Source organism: Protopterus annectens, chromosome 4.part0 (genome assembly GCF_019279795.1).
Source record: "Protopterus annectens isolate FY-2018-M chromosome 4.part0, PAN1.0, whole genome shotgun sequence".
NCBI lineage: Eukaryota > Metazoa > Chordata > Ceratodontiformes > Protopteridae > Protopterus > Protopterus annectens.
Window position 1 is genome coordinate 30,445,301 of NC_056733.1, and position 23,707 is coordinate 30,469,007.

The following is a 23,707-nucleotide window of genomic DNA, read 5'->3' on the forward strand; positions in this document are numbered from 1 at the left end:
AGTAGGCGATATGCAAGAGAGTACAGCTGGAGCATTTTGAGATGGTCTGTGTATGGCATGCATTTCAGGCCGCTAATGCTCTTTGTGAGGTATTGCTGCAGGCTTTCCAGTTGTTGTGCACGTCTTGTGAGGTACATAGCAAAAGGGGCATTGTACTCCATTATGGATCTAGTGAGTGATGAGTAGAGGGGAACAATGTCCTCTTCTATTCTGCATGAGACACATTTTGTGATGAGGTGTGCCACATAGAAGGATTTCCTGACTACTGTGGGGATGTGATTATCACAGGTGTGTCCACTGTCCACCTGTGACCCAAGGTCACTTATCACACTTTCAGTGTTAAGTATACTACCGCCTATATTATAGTTCATGGCTACAGAGTTTTTACCAAAGGGGATGACAATGCACTTTTTGGCATTGAGCTTGAGCCCATGGCTTTGACACCAGCCATCTGTCTCAGTGAGGCCCTTTTGTAGGATGTCCACATCTTTAGTATTTACAATTATGGCTCCTAGTTTGCAGTCATCTGAAAACTTCATTAGCCACAGACCTTCCATGTTAAAGTTTACTTCAGGGAAGTAGAGACAAAACAAGACAGGACCCAGGACTGGGCCCTGTGGTACTGCACTCGTCACTGGTCCAAAGTCATACTTGGAGTCTGCTACTTTCACAGTGTGTGTTCTGTCAGTAAGCCAGTTGGCAACCCATCTTGTGACATAGCAATTTATACCTAGTTTAGTGGGTTTATCTATAATTCCAGAGTGTGGGATGGTGCAAAACACCTTACCCTTGTCTATGGTTCTGGTGACTGCTTCAATGTCATCTATCAGATTTAGGAGACATGATCTGCATTTTACAAACCAAACATGTTTGTGGTCCAGAGTTTGGAGATTACCAATGTCTTTTTTTATAAGTTGTATGATGATACATTCCATGGCCTTGCAGATCAGGCTTATCAGGCTAATGGGGCGCTAGTTCCTGGGGTCCGTGGTGTCTCCACCCTTGTGTAGTGGGATAACTGTCACTGTGCACCATTCAGCAGGCACAAAGCCAGAGCTGAGGCTATGACTGAACATGGTACATCGGTGTGGTGCCTGTTCGTTCTGTAGCTTGTGTAGAACGCAGCCTGGGAAGTTATCTGGTCCCATGGATGCTGTGATACTGGCTTTGGAGAGTGTTTTTTACATGTGCATCTGTGATGACAGCAACTTTGCAGTCTTCCATTATAGTGATGTGCTCTTTCATTGGTGAGAGGGGGGTAAGGTTAACACTGATCCTATCTGCCAGGATGTTGGCAATATCAGTTGGGTCTGTATATTTAGTGGCATTGAGCTGTAACTCAGAGCAGATCTGAGTGTTGCCATGACATGGACCTGTCTGTTGGGCAGAGATCTCCTGAGTAGACAGTATGCAACAGAGTACATATTTAGTTAAATTCAGTCTTGTTGCATGGGGCAACTGTTTGAGGCCAGTAATCTTCCTGTTGAGGTACTTCATTGGTCTTTCCAGCTGCTGAAAGTGCCTAGTCAGATTCATCGCAGATGTGTTGTGGTACTCTCTGACGGGTCTGATGACTGATGAGTAGAGGGAACCTCCTTTGACCTACATGCAAAGACCTTGGCAGTTTGTGGGAACACATAGCATGATTTTCTGACCACTTTGTGAATGTGTTTCTGGAAGTACAGATGACTATCCACATTTATCTATAGATCCCTTATTATCATCTCCATATTTAGGGTGTTGGCACCTATGTGGTATTTGTATGACTGTAGCTCGAGGACATACTTTTGACACCACATCTGTCTGACTGAGACCCTTTTTAAGGATGTCTCTGTTGTCCCAAACATCAATTATGACAACTTTTTGGCAGTCATCCACAAACTTTGCTAAACATAGCCCTCATGTGTTTGACTGTATTTCTGAAAAGTATACACCAGACAGGAGAGGTCCCAGGACTGAGCCATGGGGGACAGCAGTTGTTACCAGCTTGTACAGGAGACCACAATTCTTACCTTGTGTGATCTATCTGTGCCCCAGTTGGCAATCCATCAGATGACAGACATATTTATGCATAGGTTGTTGATTTTGTGGATATGACATGTGTCTGGGATGTTGGCAAAGGGCTTTTCAAGGTCTATGTTGGACGTGTGTAGCTCATTTCATTGATGTATGTCCTGGGTGACTGCCTTGTAAACAGTCTAGTAGGTTTGGGAACCATGATCTGCCCATGACCAGACCGTAATTGGTAGGGTTGGGTGTTTGTAGGCTCCCAATAGCTCTGTTTATGAGTTCCATCATGATGGACTCCATGGCCTTGCAGATCAGGCTTAATAGGCTTATAAGACAATAGTTCCCATGTTCTGTTGTGCACCAACACCTATGGAGTGTGTCAAATGTTGCTGTAACACATTCAACAGTTCCATATCCTGTATAGAGGGTGAGTCCCAACAGACTGTTCAGGTGCAGGCTCTGTTTTTTCTGGAGTTCACTTATGACACAGCTAGGGAAACAATGTAATCCCATAGACGCCTTGTTTATAGGTTTGCAAGGAGCTCTTTACCCATTCTATATGTGATATCTGTGCTTTCACAATCTCTAGGTATGCTGATAGGGCCTTTTGCCAGTGAGAGGATGGTATGTATGTATGGGCCTGTCTGACAGGATGTTGGCAATGACAGTCATTTACAGTTTGCACTGACTCAGGACATATATGAGTGTACATTGCTATTTATGACATAGCGGAAGGAAGCGTCATGGTTCTCTATGGAGTCCTTCACAGATTCTTTTGCCAGAACATGGACTGGATAATATTTGGCATGCACATTGTTTGTTGATGATACTGATTGCAGGTTTATTGATCTTCTTTGCTTTTTCACTTTCTGTGAACAACTTAAGTACTTGTGGTACATAATTTGATTATGAAAGGGTTCCAATATATTATATGTGTCTGTTTTCATATAACTGTGTGCACAAGGCAGGATTGGTGAATAGTGACAGGTTCCTGGGGTGAAACATGCAACTGTCAGATATGTGTTGCCCACTGCTGTACTCAGACATGGCCTAAGTGTGTGAGCATGCCCAGTATGACCTTTCAATGTGTTGCTGAATGAAATCCACTACATTTGTTGAAGTATGTGAGCACACCCGGTATAAACATTTATACTATATGTGTGTGGAAAATAAAGTTGTATTTTTACTGCAGGGCTCACCTTTGTGTCATAACTCAATAGGGATCATGCAGTGGCTGCAGGGCTTCCATGAGACACTGCATAGACTTATCAACGTTTCTACATTCAGTGGGGACAGCTATTCTTTGTACATTTCTACCCGGGGGCACACCTGATTGTTACTGTGGGTGTACATAGGATGAAGGGTTCACCTGACACTTATACACATTTGCTAGGCCTGCACTGCTATGTAAGGTATACCATTTCAGTCTGTACTGTTGCCTATCATACTGGCTTGAGGCATACTACTGTACTACGGGTCTTAGTATCCAATGTAACGTATATTAGATTGCAACGTCATAGCCTACCCAACCCACATCACACCACCTGGCCTGCTATTCTCTGTCTGCATAGGCCTATGGGGGAGGTTAACATGCCTTTTTAGGGTCATGATACAGCATTTCTTTGTGTTTGCATTAGTGTACAATTGTCCTGCTGTGTCTGTGCCAGTGTAATGCTGTCATGGCTTAGTGGTTCAGTACTGTGACTATAGTGCACAGTATCCTGGGTTTGAGCCCTGTCACTGCTTTTTATTTTCATGCTGGGCAGACCAGACTGCTTAAGAAACAGTACAGCAAATATGAGCATGTTTACTGACTTTGCTCAACTTTGCCCGACCTTGCCCAACATTGCTCAACGTTGCCCGACGTTGCGCTAGTTAGCGTGGGCAATTTTGTCTACATATACAAAATAGTGGTAAAAGCTGCTTAGCACTGCTTTATATTGCTTAAAACATGGCAATCATGCCTCAGGTGGTGCTGCAGGGCTGCCTGTGTCGGATGCACATAGTACAGTCCCAATACATGCTTGAAAACAGGTAGTGTCAAGTTAGGCATCCCTTTTATTTTATGTGCAAGTCAGAGAGAGGTATCATTTCTAGGGTTCCTACTGAGCCAGTGTATGTGCTATGCATTGCCTTTTTGCCAAGGCCAAGGCATACTGGGCATGCCTCCTTCTACCTACTGGAGTAGGCTAAGGTTGTTCCTCCTCCGAGTCACGCTGTGCCTGTGATGGCCTTGGCAATGGTGGGGGGCTGTTTGGCCCTGCCCCATGCTGTTCCTGCTGCAGCTGTTTTCACAGGATCATATTGTGTAGCATGGCACATACCATGACAATTTGGGTACATGTAGTTGGTGAGTAATGCAAGGCTCCACCAAATGTGTCCAGGCACCGTAACCGTAACTTGAACATCCCAAACACACACTTGATTGCATTTTGTGTTTGTACATGTGCCTCATTATGGAGTTCTTGTTCAGGTGTGTGTGCATTTCTGATGGGTGTCATCAGCCACGGCTCCAGTGCATATCCAGCATCCCCCACTAGGTGACTGTCAGGGATGTCCCCATTGACAAATGTCTGGTACAGCTGCGTCAGATGCCAGATATGGGAATCGTGGTAGCTTTCAGGGCAGCCAGCACACGCATTCAGTATTATGCCCTGGGCATCGCACATGACCTGGCAGTTGATGGAGGGGAAGCCCTTGCCATTGATGTAGGCCCTACCCCGCTCACTGGCTGGTGCTTTGATGTGTATGTGCATGCAGCCAATTGCACCCACTACCTCAGGGTAATCCGCTATTTGCTGGAAGAGACGCATATTGCTGGCCAATGCCTCATGGGAATTAAGGAAATATACATGATCACCGACATGTGCTGACATGGCATTCAGGAACTGGTACAGTACCCTGGATGCCGATGCCTGTGAAATCCCCATCATATCACCAGTTGGTCTCTGGAAGGTACCTGTTGCTAGTATTCTTAGGCCAACACATACCTTGGTTTCCACTGGGAAGGGTTCCCCTCTGTTGGTTCTGTTTGCTGCACAGCTCAACAATTTGCTGCAGGAGGTCTCTGTCCACTCTATAGTGCTCCACTATCTCCAGTTCATGTAGCCCCTGGTAGGTTACTGTGGGTCTGTACACTCTTCTCTGTCTCTTCACTGTGGGTTGCTCAGCAGCATTTGCAATGGCACCACCCTCAGCATCTTGCACATGTTGCCTTATAATAGCAATGGCAGCCCCTAACATTTTTTTGTCTGGGTTAAGCTTTTTAAGTTTTCACTCTCTTTGTATACTGCAGTGTTGCAGTGTTTCTGAGAAAAACATGGGGAATGTTGTTTGCAGAGTTTTAAGTGCTGGGCTGGGCTGGGCTAGTGTACTGCCTGTGTAATTGGCTGATTCTGATTGATTTCACCTGGCAGCTCTGCTAGTTCTCCTTGGTTAACTTCCTACTACTTCTTTTCCCTTTCTGTTTCCACAGGGGGCGGTGCCGCGCAAACAAGCGCAAATATGCACATGAGTGCACACGCACACACACAGGCTTACACAGGCTTATGCGGGTGCACACGCGCACACACAGGCTTAGACGGGTTTACAGGCGGTCACACGCACACGGTGTAAGCACGTTTGCAAGAAAATTCAGTGATATCCATGGCGTACACCTTCGGTTTCTGGGTTTCAGTTAAGACAACTGTAGACATGCCTCTTCCAATCCTGAGTAACTCACAGCAAACACAAGCCACTCTGCTCCAATAAGCTTACAGTCTTTCATACATAACCCCTCATGATGTCACCTATCTTCTACTCCACTACTCCCCTACTCCTACACTTACACTCTAGGGACATGGCTCACATGCCAGGGAAAATTGGGATTCACTGTCCTTATCCTCATTTGCATAGGATTGCCTACTAATGCTTGGTTACATCTCTCAAACTGAGCTTCCCCCCTTAGCAACCACTACTCAGTAGCCATGTTGTCTTCAGCCTGCCATTCACCTGCATGGCAGAAGAATATTTTTAATAAGAATGCCTATTTCTGGCTTTTTTTTTATTTTCTGGTTTTTAAAGCACGTTTGTGTGGCACTGCGCTACGTTTAAACATCGGAGATCGGGGAAAAAAATGATTTTTATTCATTTTCAACAGATGCATCCTTTATTTGGAGCTGTCATAGCTCCGTTTTGCTATTTGCAGAATGGTACTACATTACCAACGGAGTACATTTCTGCAAATAACTCTACTCTTCCACGGACAGGTTAGTGTTTCCTGGATCACAAATTTACCTCATTTGCATAGCTTTCAGCAGCAAATGAGGTAATTTGCATAACATAACACTGTGCAAGAGTAGTTTTAGGAGTTCTCATGCACCCCCCTGCCGGCTGTTGCTGGATCGCTCAGCAGACATATTGGCTGTCTGCCGGCTTACACTAATCTTAGACTCCGTGGAAGCCTTCGTGAATCCGGCCCATATACATTAAAACAGATTATTATTTTACTCATACATATGTTACATTTGTATTTATACAGACAATTATGTTATCACTTAAACATTACATATGTTTGTGTACAGATGTATTTCTGTTTATGGATGTGTTTATGCTTTCTTTTGCATTATTATAATAACATTACAGGTGCAGTTTTGCTAGTGCACACATTTATTCTAGCAAATACCTTCAATTATGCAATCTTCTTATATTTTTAAACCTGTGTTTAATCTACTCACAGAAAAAAAATAATTTAATACATGCTATAGAACTCTAGCCTTCTCATCGCTACCTTGTCAACCCATTCAGTCAGCTTTTTTTAGGTTATCGTATCTGTGATGGCACAGTTGGCTGAAGTGGGTGATCCAGGTCAGGGATTCTAGTTGTTTACCCAAGTCCTGCCAGATGTCTATTTTTTTTCCAGTCAGAACATTTTGCGCATGCCTTTATCTTTTCCAGATATTACTCCCTGAGAATGAATCCATTATTTTGGTCTCCTTATCACACTAGCTTGGAATGCTGCTTTATACCTTTACAGGTACTGTCATCAGTAGAAGTGTCAGAACTAGAATGAAGAAATTATGGACAGGACTGTGGTTCACAGGTTTAGAACCACTCCCTCTGGTATATGATACCACCTTTTCTAATCCAAATTAACAAGCAGGGGCATTGGAGCATGTGCTGTTATTATACTGGCAAGTTTAGTTTAACCAAAAAAGCTTTGTCACATACATTTTTTAAAAGAATGCATTCTCATGTCATTCATATGGTGCATAAAAACAGTATGCTATCATCATTTTTATTTTTTATTACTTATAATATCTACTGCTGCTGTACATTGTCGTACTTACCTCTTTGGAGGTATTACAACTCAATGTCATTTATTCCAGCATTGTAACAGCAGTAATATTTTTAGGGTGGGGGAGAGCTGTGCATAAATACATATTCCTATGTCTGTGATTTCTATTTTTTATTAAGTACTGAGTAGTTTGATGTTAGAAGGTATGCCAAATTATGTTAGTTGGGCAGAGACTCCACTTTACAGTTGTGCAAACCATAATCCATATGACTCCATTTTGTTTTTTTCTGAATATATTCAGATTTGAGCATATCTGAGATATAATGAAAACGTTGAGTTGTCCGTCTCTTATTCGAACAACGTACATTATTAAACGCAAAACGTTTTTCAGTGTTGAAGCTTAAGCTTTGTCAATAGGGTTGAATTCTCAGCATACCACAGCACATAACAAATAGTCGCTTTAACCTGTTAGTGATCAGGTAGTTGAATAAAACATTCAAAAATTTTAAAAGTGGAACCTGCTTGTTATTGCAATAAAACATTCAGTTAGCAAGTTGGTGTTTCTAGCATAGAATTAAACAATAAATACATTCAACAGATTGTTTAAAATTTAAAAACAATATCATTGATTAATGTAAAAAGAAAAAGGCAATGACTTTCTATATTGTATTTTGAATAGAATGACCGGAATGTATAAGTTGTTCACAAAGAATATCTGATATTAAATTACGGCTTAAAAAAATAAGAGGAATTGAAATAAACTAATATTTGTTGTCGGTATTTGTTGAGGTAACTTAGATTGGACTTATTTATTAGTTACATTATTTTTGGTTTATTTGTGATTGGAGTCATAATTAGATAGTTGTAAAAAATGCATCAGGAAATTAATTGAATATAGTGTATGTTAAAAATACAGGAGTTATTAGATTTAAACCTGTATGGGATTATAATAGGGGATGGGATGTAAACCCAGCTGTGTGTTAACCCTATGTATTTTTAACTTCCCTGCCATAAAAATACATTACCTATTTTTATTCTAATAAGAAAAGTCAAATATGTTTTTAAATATATAAAATGTAGAGACTAATGTAGTTAAGGATAGGTTGTACATTATCTAACTATGATTTGGAGTATAAAAAATACCATCAGATATCCAATCCAGATGATGCTTTTAAATAATTAAATATATCAATACTGCGCCCGACTTTAATCATTTTATTCAATCAGCCCATACATTTTATATTTAATCCAACTGATTACTCTCATATAATTAACTAAACATAATGGTTCATAAAGTCATCAATCTTATAACTATGTTTATCCAGCCATTTCTGTTGAAACGTCGGAGATTAAATATTCTATTGATTAACATTAAATTGCTACAAATTGAACAGTAGTGATCCGCTAGAATTCAATATTTTGTAACATGAGGAAATAATTTTGATTTTTAACAATTATTAACACAAAATATTTCAACTATATGAGTTCAATTAATAGATTTTATAGTTTGACATTTTCTCTATGCAGACATACTATAGCTTTTTCACGCTAATTCTTACAGTTGTTATTTTATCCACCTTTTAAAATACACATTTAATTACTGTGTGTAACATGTCAATGATTAGCTAATGTTAGTTCAACTGGCTTTTCAACACAAGGTGAAGAAGATGCTTTAATACCTCTGCCTTAAAACAACTAATGTGTTATCCATACTGCTTTTGAATTTTGTACCAAAAATTTATATCTGAGTATATCCATGGCATGCTGGGGAATACTGAGGGCTGCTGCAGACTCTGCCACAATTGACAGTGTGAGCACATGAACCTGCAGCCATGTTCATGAATATCTGAGAGTGACTTACGTACATAAATGGCTATATACTTTCGAGTACTACTGTGACTCATACAGACAAATTAAAAAGGGCCTAATTTGCATACGAAACTTGTAAGTGGGCACAGATTTACGTGAAAAGGTTGGACAGCACTATATTAACTTGTGATTACTCAAGTTAGGTGGCAAATATCTTAGGAAACTGCAGTCTTTTACTGATACAATAGGTATATTATCATGGCTTTAATGAACAGTGTAAATACTGTAATTTGTATGTAGAAAATAATTACAGCAGCAGTGGGAAATGATTAGTGATTAATGAGAAGGTTATTTATTGTGATGTGATGTAGTGATTGTGCATACATATGTGTTTTAATTGTGAATTACTGAAGTGATAAGGATGTGTTGTTGACTGAACATATACATGTATTTACATGAAGACTAAGCAAGACTAAGCAAATTAATCTGAAAAAAAGTGATTGTTTTACTGTTCTGAACATATTTATGACACTGCAGATATTAATATAGCATGACTTTACTTGGCTGGACTGAGAGCACTGCCACATTGAGTCAGCAGGAAATGCTTAGAGTCCACCAGGGTATACATGACTCTAGTGCCATGATCACAATAATGCATAGTAAGGCAACCAACCAAGTATCAGTGGCCACCTCTATTCATACACTAGTTAGGACTTAGCAGATTCAAGTAGGAATCGATCTTGGAAGGGGAAGAGGATGGGGTAATGTTCAGTCATATGGGGCAGATCACATGACACTACAAGTGTTTCTCAAGAAAGTACTGTACTTTGTCAGGGGAAACAAGCACAACAGATTTCATGCAGGCCACATCAGAGTTTATTTGAGGTTCTGCTCATGGTCCCACATCACTGTCATATCAGTATCTGCAGGATCACCTGCATCAAGTAGGTCATGACATCAGACCAACTCAACATCCAGCTCTCATGACAGCCCATCATGAAAAGCACTTACACTATCACCTAGCCTATCTTTAGGAGATGTTCACAACATGTTTGACCTTGACCTACTGTGAGTCAAGTGTAACTTTTCTGTTACCTACAATTTCACCTTTACAAATGCAGGTCAATCTTTTACTCAAAAGAAAAATGTATTAAGGGGGCCTCGGTCACTTTACAACTGTATGTCTTCCATCCCTGTAATGGTACAGCTTAAAACCTCCACTTCACCCTCACCATAGCACAAATGACGATACTTTTTTGTCTTGGAAGGCAGAAAGTATTGTATACAACAAAATAAAATAATATGATGTGCAGTACTTCAACAGAAAACATATTTTAAAATGAGAAAACATTATAAGTAAACAATGTGATTTGTTTCCATTTAAATGCAAGGTATGAAATCATCTTAAATGTGAATTAAAAATGTTTAATAATTACACACCCCAAGGACATTCAGTATATGCATACTTAGATACACCACTTCAGCAGAATTTATTGTGCAAAACAATTAAAATTCTGGTGTTACTTATATGATGCCTTACAACATCACCAAACTGGAGTTAGTGAGTACTCAGGCATGACTTTTACAAACAATAATATGATTAACTCTTCTGAAATATATAGATAGTTAGATATATGGGTCTACTTCTCTTGTTTGAAATTACACTTGTTCAAACAAGAGAAGATCGAGACCCACTATAGCGAAAGTGCACTTAAATGAAAGTGCACTTTCGCGAAACTCACTTTACAGATCTCGGACTTCATTCTCGCACTTAGTATATATAAGTAGCAAGGGTCCAGTCTGGCAAACAAAAACACATTTTAGCAGAGGGGCTGTGCCCCCACACCCCCACTACTTATATATACTAACTCTGAGATTGCACTACATTGGGAAAAATGTATATTTCCTTGTCCCACTATACTGTGGCTCGGTAAAGTGAGTTTCACTGAATTTCATGGTCCATAACTCTGGACTAGATGCCGCCTCTTTGCCTGCATAGCCATATAGGTACTACTGCTCCTTGCTGGTTTTCATTACTCATAATTGGGCTGGAACTGGGAGCTGAAATGGCAGCATGGGTCACTTCACTATCAGATCGATGCATGATAGCACTGCATAGAATGCAACATGCAGTAAACATCCTGCATGCAGTAGCTGGGTCATACTGAGGGGCACGCCCAGACTTGTTCATGAAAATAAAATGGCTCTTCAAGAGGCTGAAGACCCTTTCAATGACAACAGAAGTCAGGGATAGGGATGCGTTGTAAGTTTCTTGTACAGCACCACTTTGATTTCTCATGGCTCCAGAGAATATCAACCATCACCAGAAAGCTAAAATTAATAAAAGAGAGATAGAGAGAGAGAAAAGAAGGAGAGACAAAAAAGGAAAATTGGTTTAGTATTTAGCAATACATTTTACCATGAATGACTACTTAAATACAATAGAAAAAAATGTCTTATCAACAAGATGACCATTGGCCATTCTACCATGAAGAAACAGGTGGTACAGTGAGCTAGTGTGCCAGATATAAGAATCATGTGCACTGTAAGGATGCTGGGTAGAGACATTGGTGATGCATCCCCCATGCATCACACACTACTTGGCAATTGATGGAATGGTAGCCCTTCCTATTCCAGTACTACTCCTCTCATGGACCAGAAGGGACCCTAATTGCAAAGTGAATGCAATCTATCACACAGAGCACTTCAGGGAAATGTGCCACCCCATAAAAGACCAGCATAGTCCTGGCTCAGTTCTGAGCTGACACCAGAAAATATATATACTGACCCACATGCACCAAGAGTATATCCAAAATCTGGGAGAGTATTCTGGAGGCAGAAACTTGTGAGATAGCCAGCTTGTTCCTTGTCTGTCTCTGGAAGGTCCCCATGGCAAGTATAGTGAGTGCTACACATACCTTTGTATCCACATGGATTGGAAGTCTGCACATTCCTTCAGTACCCCATAGCAGGCATGCATACTCACTAAGACACTTATAATGCCCTTGTCCACTTTGAAGCTATCAGATATCTCCTGATTATCAGAATTATAATGAGTTATTTTCTGTCTTCTTGCCCAGCATGTGCCACCATGAGCAAGTGGCTTTAGCTGAGCTAAGACAAGCATCTCACACATGGAACTAACAGGGCTAGCAGCAAGTGCCAGCATTTTTGCAAACTTGATAGAATTGGTGAGTCTCTTCTTTATTTAATATATCTGCAGATAGCATGGAAAAGCAGGAAATGTCCACTATGAATCACAAATAGGGGATAGGCATATGCCAGTTTACTTTATTTCTCATCTGCATCTCATTAGCACTCCATTTGCTTAGGCTTATTTGTGGCCATCATGAGCAAGTGTAAGTAATACCACCCTTAGTGTTACATCTGCACAACCAGGGTCATTTTTTTTCCTGAAGCTGAATTTGCTACTTAAATGAAGTTCTTATTGACAGTAATACTGTTAGGTCTGTTTTACATTTACCACAGAGGTTTGCAGCTGAGCTCTATAGTTCCTGTGGTATAGGTTTGATTGCCTCATTTGCCTAGTGTGTGATCTTGGGCAAGTTACTTAGCAAAATACCTCTCAATCTGCAAACATTGAAAATAGGTACATAGGCCCTTGACAAGCTGTTATATCTAGCCAAAAATGTGGACATCTAATTAGCATAACGTCTGAATACTAAACACTTAATAACTCTTCCTGGTTCCAATAGTAATGTGGCATACTACTCAGAGACACTTTTAGAAGACAGAGTGGCAGAATTCATGGGAAAATATAAGCGCAATATCAAAGAGGCAGTTTTACTGCAAAATTCTCCCACACAAGATCATTTATTTTTGCTTGTAAAAAAATGAGATGTAAGAAGTGTGTCCTTTTTCTTTAAAATTATTAGTGCCACTAGTATGCTGGTCCTATAGTGTGGTTTTCTGTATGCTGGCCTGGTTCAAAAATCACATGAAGAGAGTAGATGCAAAAAATTGTGAGAAGTGGTTAAACAATCCTAAAAGGAGGGACATACCTCCAAAACTAGGTACATCATGTGTGGGGTTAAATCAGGCCTGAAAACAGGAACATCAAAACAGGGAAAGTCGAGTGGTTTGCTTAACCAGAAAGTGCTTGGGAAAAACTGAGAATTCTGATTTGGCTCCTCAGTGGCCCTCTGGACTGCAGTGGTAACTAGTAACTGCCAATCAACCAACTTCAAGTTATCTCATAAATCTAACTAGACAATTGCTAAAACAAATGTCTTTATAGCTACTGTTACACATTCTCCTTCCTGAATGCAAATTATTGTTTCAAAAGCAAGTAAGTAATCTACCAGAATGATAGATCTATTCTATTAGATATTATTATGTGGGCTGTCAGTAAACACACCATATATGACTAAATACTGAACAAGTAAGAAAATTGCTGATAATTGTCTGGGGACTGAGCCCAGGACCTCTTATAATCCATGCTGTTGTCACTGTCACTGGTCTTAAAAGGGCTCTCACAGCAGTTAGGCATCTGTTTTCCCCATGAGTAGTTTCTTTTTTCAACTAGCAGACTGCAGTAAGGGTGATTTTTGAACAAATATCTATTAACTTATTATATTGTTGTTATCTAAGGAGAAAAGAAAAACGCTGACCCTTGTCTGAAGAATGAATCTAGGGTGCCTTAAATATATGCAGTTGTCACTCCTACTGGACAAACAATGAGTCTCTGGACAGTTAGGTACCTGTTTTCCCCCAAAGCAGGTTCCTCTTTTAACTAGGAAACTACCATTATGGTGATTTTTGAACACACAAGCATCCACTGCAGATCAAATCATTAACTAGTACTGTATTAGCAACCAAACAGAAAAGGAAAACACTGACCCTTGTGTGGGACTTGATGTCAGGACCCTAGAATTTGTGCAGTTTTCACTGCTACTGGACCAGCAATGAGTATCTGAATAGTTAGGTAGCTGGTTTTCCCCAGGAGTGTTCTATAATTTAAACTAGGAAACCACCATAATTTTATCTTTGAACATGCAAACATCCAAATGCAGAACAAACCATTAACTTAGTAATGTATTAACAACTGAACAGAAAACAAAAACCCTGACCCTTGTCTGGGGATTGAACCCAGGACCAAACCCCATATTCTGTGTAGTTGCTACTGCCATTGGAACACAAGGACTCTTTGGCAGTTAGGTACCAAGTTTCCCCCAAAAGTAGTTTTGCTTCTCAACTAGTAACCCAGTGCTGCTCCAGTGGAATTTGGGGGGGGGGGTACTGACTTAAATCTCCAGACAACTGTCAATGTTTTCCTTTTGTAATCAGTTTTTAAAGCAATGTTAGGTTAATGGCTTTCCCCTTTATAATAATCAATCTCAGTGATGAATATGTTTCAGTTAGATAGCTTTCCTCTGTATTTATGTGTTTGCTTCATTATAAACTATATGCTCATGTCACATTCAGCTTTGTTCTGCCAAAAGCCCAAGACATACGTGAAGTGGATCTTCAGACTCAGTGTATCCAGTTAAAATAATAAATACTTAAAATGACACCAGAATGACTGATGTCCACTCTACACTGAGAAACTAATGAGGTTAAATATGCTGGACCTTCCTTGACAAAACTAAACTGATGAACATTCAGGGTTCAGAGATTTTCAATGTTTTGATTAATGAGGTCTTAGATAATATGTTCGGCAGACTGCTGTATGAGCTTAATGAGGCAAATAGGTATATAGTTACAAGAGTCTGTGATTGTTCACCATTGTGTAATGGCATTACAGTGGCTGTTTTCCAAGCTTTGAGAATGTAGCCATCACAGAAGCTTAGATTAAAGAGGTTAAGTAGAGGTTCAGAAAATTCATATCTAGCACTTATACTCAGCCAACCTAATATAGTATTAGGGTCCATGGGTGAAGTTTTCTTAGCTTTTAAGAGAGCTGGCAGAACTTGTTCCATATTAATTAAAGGGTGTGGCTGGGATTTTGTAATTTGTGGTATAGTTATAGCTGTGAGTGTAGTAAAATTTGCTCTAAATTTGTTAGCTCAGCTATTCGTTATTTCTTTTGTATGAGAGTGGGTAGTATTATTATGGACTACCTCAACAATTATAGGTATTATTTCTTAACTTCTTGACATATTTAAAGAAAGATTTGTAGTCATTTTGGTTTTATTGGCTATTTTAAGTTCATACTCAGCTTTGAGCTGCCTAATAGTTCCCTTAAGATCTTCATAATTTAAGACATCTTATAAGCATTGATCAATATCTTTCTCCTGTTGTACAATTTATTTATATGAGTATTCAACCATTGGGGTTTGCATTTAAAGATCTCATTATATTTTTTGTAGAGTTGGACTGTCTTAGCTATATAAATAGTTAAATGTGAGTCAAAGTCAGAGGCATAGGCAGCAACTTTATCAATGGAATCTGTTGGAGGAGGAGGATTATAGCAGAAGTTAAGTCCCCAAACATAAAACTGCTTTCAAGGGGCGTATCACCACTTTTAAAAGAAAATGTCTTTATAGTTTGAGGATGACACATATGAAGATGTTCAAGAAGCGGCCATATTTAAGAAAAGTACATCAAGGATATTGAGGTCCCTAATAGGATGGGTAACTATTTCTAAAAGAGAGGTAACATTTGCAATGTCAAGGAAGCAAACACTTGCAGGATAGATCAGGCAGCTTAGTTCAAATGCCATATCCCAAGTGTTATGGAAAGTTATTATGTCTCATGTTTGCTCTTAACAAAATGCATATTAACTTGTGGTTTCTCCACAAATGAGTCAATTAAAATATTTATAATATGTTTATGTCAAAGGAAAACTGAAAAACAGATGCATAATTACGCAAGGTATAATTTCACAGAAGTAGTAGCTTTACACTTCAAGTGCCTAACAATTGCATTCTGTCTATTATTAAACAGTAGTGTACTGAGAGATAGTTACAACTGCGGTGGTGGTGCTGCGGTAGCATTATCACCTCATAGCAAGATGTTGTCCCGTTCGATTCTCAGCTAGAGTGTCTTCTGTGTGGAGGCATACATGAATGGGGCATGCCTTTGTTGAAGGTTGTGCGTCAGGGCTGGTAACCCGGTACGTAAAAATCCACTACCAATCATTAGCGGACCAGAGTTCCGCTGTGGTGACCCCTAACCGGGAAAAGCTGAAAGACACAAACAAAGTGTACTAAGAGATAATTGAATCCAAAGTAAGTGCTGAAGGAGTTAAGGGTTTGTTATGTTATATTATGTTATGTCATGATATGTTATGTTACGTTATGTTATGTTATGTTATGTTATGTTGTGTTGTGCTGTGTTATGTTACGTTACATTATGTTATGTTATGTTATGCTATGTTACAATACATTACGTTGTTACGTTGTTATGTTATGTTACGTTACATTACATTACGTTATGTTATGATATGTTATGTTATGTTATTATGTTATGTTATATTATATGTTACTTTTCGTTATATGTTACATTATGTTACATTATATTACATTATGTTATGATATGTTATGTCACGCTATGTTATGCTGTTATGTTTGTGTTTGAAAGTTAGTGAATTGTGTCAGGTATCCATGGGAACCAGATCAAACAACAATATGCTCTGGCCTTCTCAGGTGGGGGATGAGTCTTTGCAAGCATGTCTGTGAGACAGTGTGTACTGGTACAGAATGTTACAAAGTTGAAGGCCAATAAATTTTAAGCACAGGTGGTCTGTGTTTTAAAAAGCCATATTTGTGAAGGGTTCATGTGAAGTTCTAAGTGAGGATGATGAGGACATTAAATATTTAAAAATGTACTGATTTATTAAAAGCAGTGTAACATCAGAGTTCTGCATGCATGAAATTGATAAGAAAAGTATAAAAGTAAAGTTTTTCTTTATTCTTTGAGACTGATATGAAAATTTTACTAGGCAGTTTCCCAGAACTCTTCATGAAATGAACAAGTACTTTGCACATCCTAAAGCATTATTCCTGATGAGACTAAAAGTTAAAAGTCATCATTATTTATTCGTGAACTTTAATACAAATACTGATACTTCCCCACAACTGCCAGTTGGTGTAAAGACAAGATTATCACAAGAAACTTAAAGAAGTCTTCACAAGGCTATGCTTACTCATACATGCATTGATGAGGCACATTACTGCAAGTTGGCTGATGACAATGACAACATTAATGTGGCATAGTCAGGTGAAGGAGTGGTACTGTCAGAAATGCTGACATCTGAGGCTCAAACAAATGCCCCACATGTGATGTAATGGTGACAGGGAGCAGGAAGGACTACTGGCTTCACCGATGTTTACTGCTGCACTTAGTCAAAGTCCCTCCCATTTTACAAAGAAGCCACCACCACAGACAGCAAACATTAGTGGCACTGCTACTGTGCACACAAAACAGGGGAGAGGTGTTTCAGTGGGCATCACCAACTTGACTCTATGTCTTTCTCTGACCTGGTTATAGCATCTATCATCAATCAGTGAATGTGTGGATCAGTGATTCAGACAAAAGCAGCTGTTGCACATGTTATGCTACAGTTGATGAATACAGTGCATGGCCTACAGGATGTCATAGAGCACCTGTATGACCTGTGGTATGACCTGCAGTGCCTATACATTGACATGGAGTATAGGAATAGGGTTCAGACAGTTGATGAATACAGTACATGGCCTACAGGATGTCATAGAGCACCTGTATGACCTGTGACATGACCTGCAGTGCCTATACATTGACATGGAGTATAGGACTAGGGTTCAGACAGTGTAACTTATATCCATGGTGGCTCACATCACATCTGTGGGTGTGCCCATGAAGCATATAATAGCAGCTCTCCATTCTGATAGTATGGCGGAAACAGAAATGGTCACAGGCCAGACATTCACAGATGGCACATACCATTTTGGATTCTTCATCATATTGACTCTTGCTGCTGTCACAAAGACATCTGGGCATGCCTGACCTCATGTTCTTGAGAGACAATGTACCTCAGTCCACCCATGGAATACCTCAATAGCCCATCCAGTCCCTGTCACATAGTTCTTATACTATCAGTATCAATATCTGTGGTAGTTTCCTGGGTCATGGATACCATACATCTAGTGGCTTCCAACATGAGACACCTCAGCAGGGTTCCCTTTCATAATCCTGAAATGCTACACTGACCCAAGAGTTGAACTCATCAAACATCTAAAGGGCAGGCCAACACAGCACACATGGGCAACATTTGCAATGTGAGAGCTCTGCCTCACTACATAAGCATATAATTATTGACTTCCTTCAAATTGTCACCCACCTAAGTGTCTAACATATTTACCATTCATGACCATTAACCATAGAATAGCATTACTGTCACCTGTGATTGTTCCAATGTCACCTGTACAAGTAATAGTGAGTATATTCTGCTAACCTTACAACATGTATGGGCAAGGCAATGTTTGTCATACAGCATGGTCAGTCATTGCACTACATTACTTAGTTGCTAGGATGTGATAATGCATGCATTAGTTTTATTCTGTGTTGTCTATGGCATGGCCTGCTGATGTGGAACAAAAGGTGCCTCTTTGCCATTGCTGTTGTGAATTAAACACACCTCTATCTAGCATGGGGTGTTGCTGCAGCCTGTTCTTCCAAAGCCTATGTGTCTGACTCCCCCTCTGCTGCTGCAGCAGGTCTCTCCAACACTACTGGGATATTCCCATGTTACTGTAGCTCTATCCTATGACATAGTGCACACCATAAGTATTTTGCTGCAGGTTTCAGGTGTATGCGTCAGTGTACCACCAGATGGATGTACCCAAGCAGTGGAACCCTTCCTTTAAGAACATAAACACAAATTCAGCAATGTTCCATGCCTGAGAATGTGCAGTATGGCAAGCCATTTCCGACACAGTTTGTGGTTTCAGATCCATGGTTACAGGGGGTATCAAACATCACCTGCAATACACAACAGTAGGCACCATTATATGTTGTCTTCTGCCTGACTGAATAGGAGAAATATTTACTGGCCTATATATCCATTAATGTGTGCACCTAACAACTAAGAACTACCAGAGTGATACCTGGGAACATTGTATGTGATAACCATTGATTGCATACTACCTGGCAGTTGATGGAGTAGACGCTATTCAGGCTGATGTGCCAGACACAGTGTGGAGAAAGTAGGGTCTTAATGGAGATCATTAAAAAAATAGGCTGCATAGTAAAATGTAAACCTGGTGTTGGATTTCCCCTCTACAATCCATGAAAACCATGTATACTCCTCCACATGCTGCAACATCATGTTAAAGAACTGGTGTAGAATCTGCAAGGCTGATGCCTGCAAAATTTCAAGCATGCCCCTTGCCAGATGCTGGAAACTTTTGTTAAGAAGGGTGATTAATGCTACAGATATCTTAATGCTGTACATAACTTCATGCTCAGGAGCACAGACAGTCCATCTATACCACTTGATTCCATGTGGGGTTCACATATATCTGCTAACTGCTATATCTCCCTGGCCACACCGTGGCAGCTAACAATGTCTTGGGCATGGAGGTAATGGTATGATAGGAGTTTGCACCACGGGGTGATGATGTGCAATATCATGGGCAAAGGTTCCAGAAGCTGCCGATACACCTGTTGTTATCTATAGCTGCTGTGACTGCTAATAATGTATTACAAATGAAACTCCTGCACACTGTAGATTCGTGATGGTCAAAATCAATGAATGTTGTTTTGCTTTATATATCTCTGAATAATTCTATGTTTCATTTCATAATTTGTGTTCATGTTTGAGGCTGGTTTGCATAGCTGCTCTCATCTACATGACATTCTACGATCATTTGCATACCCTGCCATCTGGCTGTCTCTGCCTGCACCACCTTAATTACGTGTGCTAAACACATTAGGATACTAAACATCATTTCCCTTACAGTACCACTACATAAGACACACACACACACACACACACACACACACACACACACACACACACACACACATTGTTAGAATGTTGAATGTTCATGACATTGGTGTTTGTAACTTGTAACAGCAAACCTAAAAGATCAAAAAGGCACAACATCACAGTGCCACAACCCCAAAACTGAAATAATTGACTATACGTGTGCTGTACTCCGGACATCCCCTGCTACTTATATGTATATATATATATATATATATATATATAAAACAACGCCAAGATCGCACTGCATCTGGAATTGGGCAAAACCCCAAACCCAGCTATACATCCATTTCACAGAATCATTCTCCTGCATAGTTTAATCTTTTCAATTTTTGGTGTTACGGCACTTCAATATTGTGCCTTTTGATCTTCTCGTTTCAGTGTTTTGAATGTCAAACATTCAAACATTCAAGAATCTACAGGACACACACACACACACGCGCACACACACACACACACACCCACACACACACACACACACACACACACACACACACACACACATAATCTTCACACACAGACACTCAGTTGCATTACTAAAACTTTCATTATAATTGAAAATGTTATTACTACCCATTCCGACTTTCCTAACGTTCAATATTGCATGATTCAAGTCTTGATGCACTTGATATAGAATGCAGTTAGCCACGTTCAGAATACCTATAGTATGTCATGCAGGATACTAGGACAGATAGGGTTATGTGAAGCCCCACATGCATTTCTGTATATCTCTGTGTATAAAAAGAAAAGCAAACAAGAACACCCAATTAAAATAAAAATATACCCATTAATTTATCACCCATTTGTTGTGCAGTCCTTTAGAAAGCCATTCATCTCACAGTCTACAAATTGTTTCATACACCTACCTGAGACAGGCAACTTACACTTCACAGCAGAATATGCATTCTTTAGTTTTTATTGATCCCTACCTTAATAATATATATGAGCACGTCTATATGCATGTGAGTATATATATATATATATATAATTATATATATTTACATATATATATATATATATATATATATATATATATATATATATATATATATATATATATTTACATATACATATATATATATATATTTATTTATTTATTTACATTTGTTGACCAGGAGTGTCTGACTGGACGTAGGTCCATTTTCAGTGGAGGCCCGGGGAGAAAAGCTCCACAGTTAAAATATACAGACAGTAGCTACATTGGATTTACATATGAATTAACAATTTGATCAACATAGCAATTAAAAATTACAAACATAATTACAGATGAAGAACATAGTACATCAGTAGACAACTAGAATCTTTATCATCTGCAAAGTACATAACAGACATTAACAATTGTTAAAACCACAACAGGCACCCAAAGAGGCAGAAGGTAATAATAAAACATGAGCCTGTAGGTGTAAGCAGCAGCAGGTTTAATCACATGACCAAATTTGTCATTCTTAGGGTACGGGTATGCTTTTTTCTGTCTGTAATCCCTCAAATCCCTATCTATTTTGCCACACTTCCTTTTAAAAATAACATGACATTTTTCTTCCACCTGTTGCTTAATAATAAAATATTTTCTCTTCTCATTTTCAACAGAAAACATAAGATCATTGGTCACTACTTCATTAATGATAAGATCATTGGTCACTACTTCATTAATGTATTCTTTCTCCTGATATACTTGCCCCATAATCCTTTCATTTTCTTTAATCAGGGCTTTCATGACTTCAAAACCACTACGGTCAAAAATACTCAACAATTCTTCATGAAAAGGGAGCCTTCCACTACATTGTTTGGAAACTTATAAAATCACAATCCTTTGGGTACTATACCCCTTTTAATACAGTCATGCAAGTAACAATTGTCAATACCCAGAGTTTTGTGTTTGTAAATTAAATCAGTGAGTTTTTTAATATTAGCTCTATAAGACACTTCACTGTCTTCCTCAACATCCCGGTCATTAAATATAAAGTTATTATCAGTACCTTGGTGACTGGAAAAAGGCTTGTAACTAAAAAGCATACCTGTACCCTAAGAATGACAAATTTGGTCATGTGATTAAACCTGCTGCTGCTTACACCTACAGGCTCGTGTTTTATTATTACCTTCTGCCTCTTTGGGTGCCTGTTGTGGTTTTATTGGTTCCTGGTTCTGTGGCACCCTTTCCTTGGAGTTTTTGGATTACTTGTTACATGGAGGTATCTGAGGCAGAGGCTAGCTTCCAGGATGGGGAAGCAGTTCAAGGTACTGACCTGGATTCGTGCCTGTCTCGTGTGGAGGGGCAGCTTACCCACTTGATTTCGCTTATGACTGGTAACTCTCAGCGAGGGAAAGACAATTCTTTTGATATCAACCCTATGAGGCCTAACCACAGGAAGGATTGCATTTCCACTCCTGCATGCAATCAGGAAGCCGATTTGGAATGCAGACAGGCTGATGTGCCTGTAGAGGAAGTAACTGCAACTTCTTCCGGTTTGCCGTCGAGAGGCACTAGAGGTCGGGCTGCATTACAGAAGGGAGCTGCAACTAAATTTTGTTACAATCATTTGGCATTGAATTCCCAGAACCAAGGTCCGAATGGACAGTCCTCCCTTTTAGGGGAACATGGTATTCAGGGACATGCTCCTGTGGAAATGACTGATAGTATGGCTAATGGTGACAATGGAGTGCACGAGTGTACGGACTCTTCCTCTTTGGCTTCATGGCTTGTTAGTTACAAGTCTTTTTCCAGTCACCAAGGTACTGACAATAACTTTATATTTAATGACCGGGATGCTTTGAAAGACAGTGAAGTGTCTTATAGAGCTAATATTAAAAAACTCACTGATTTAATTTACAAACATAAAACTCTGGGTATTGACAATTGTTACTTGCATGACTGTATTAAAAGGGGTATAGTACCCAAAGGATTGCGTTTTTATAAGTTTCCGAACAATGTAGTGGAAGGCTCCCCCTTTCACGAAGAATTGTTGAGTATTTTTGACCGTAGTGGTTTTGAAGTCATGAAAGCCCTGATTAAAGAAAATGAAAGGATTATGGGGCAAGTATATCAGGAGATAGAATACATTAATGAAGTAGTGACCAATGATCTTATCATTAATGAAGTAGTGACCAATGATCTTAGGTTTTCTGTTGAAAATGAGAAGAGAAAATATTTTATTATTAAGCAACAGGTGGAAGAAAAATGTCAGGTTAGTTTTAAAAGGAAGTGTGGCAAAATAGATATGGATTTGAGGGATTACAGACAGAAAAAAGCATACTTGTACCCTAAGAATGACAAATTTGGTCATGTGATTAAACCTGCTGCTGCTTACACCTACAGGCTCATGTTTCATTATTACCTTCTGCCTTTTTGGGTGCCTGTTGTGGTTTTATTGGTTCCTGGTTCTGTGGCACCCTTTCCTTGGAGTTTTTGGATTACTTGAGACATTAACAATTGTTACAATAAGAAGTTCCTGCTGTATAATAAGTAGTTAGGCTTATGAGCATCCAAGCTTGCTGTAATCAAAGTAGTTAGTGGGGTGGCAAGAAAGTTAGTGGGTGGATGGGGTGGGTGATATTAGAAGGGGAGTTTCAAGGACATAGCCAGCATGTTTTTAGGTGCGCTTTTAGTAAAGTTTTCAAGTGGGTGCATGATGGCACAGAGGTAATTGTGGGTAGGAGGGAGTTCCATAATTTGGCTATGGCACAAGAGA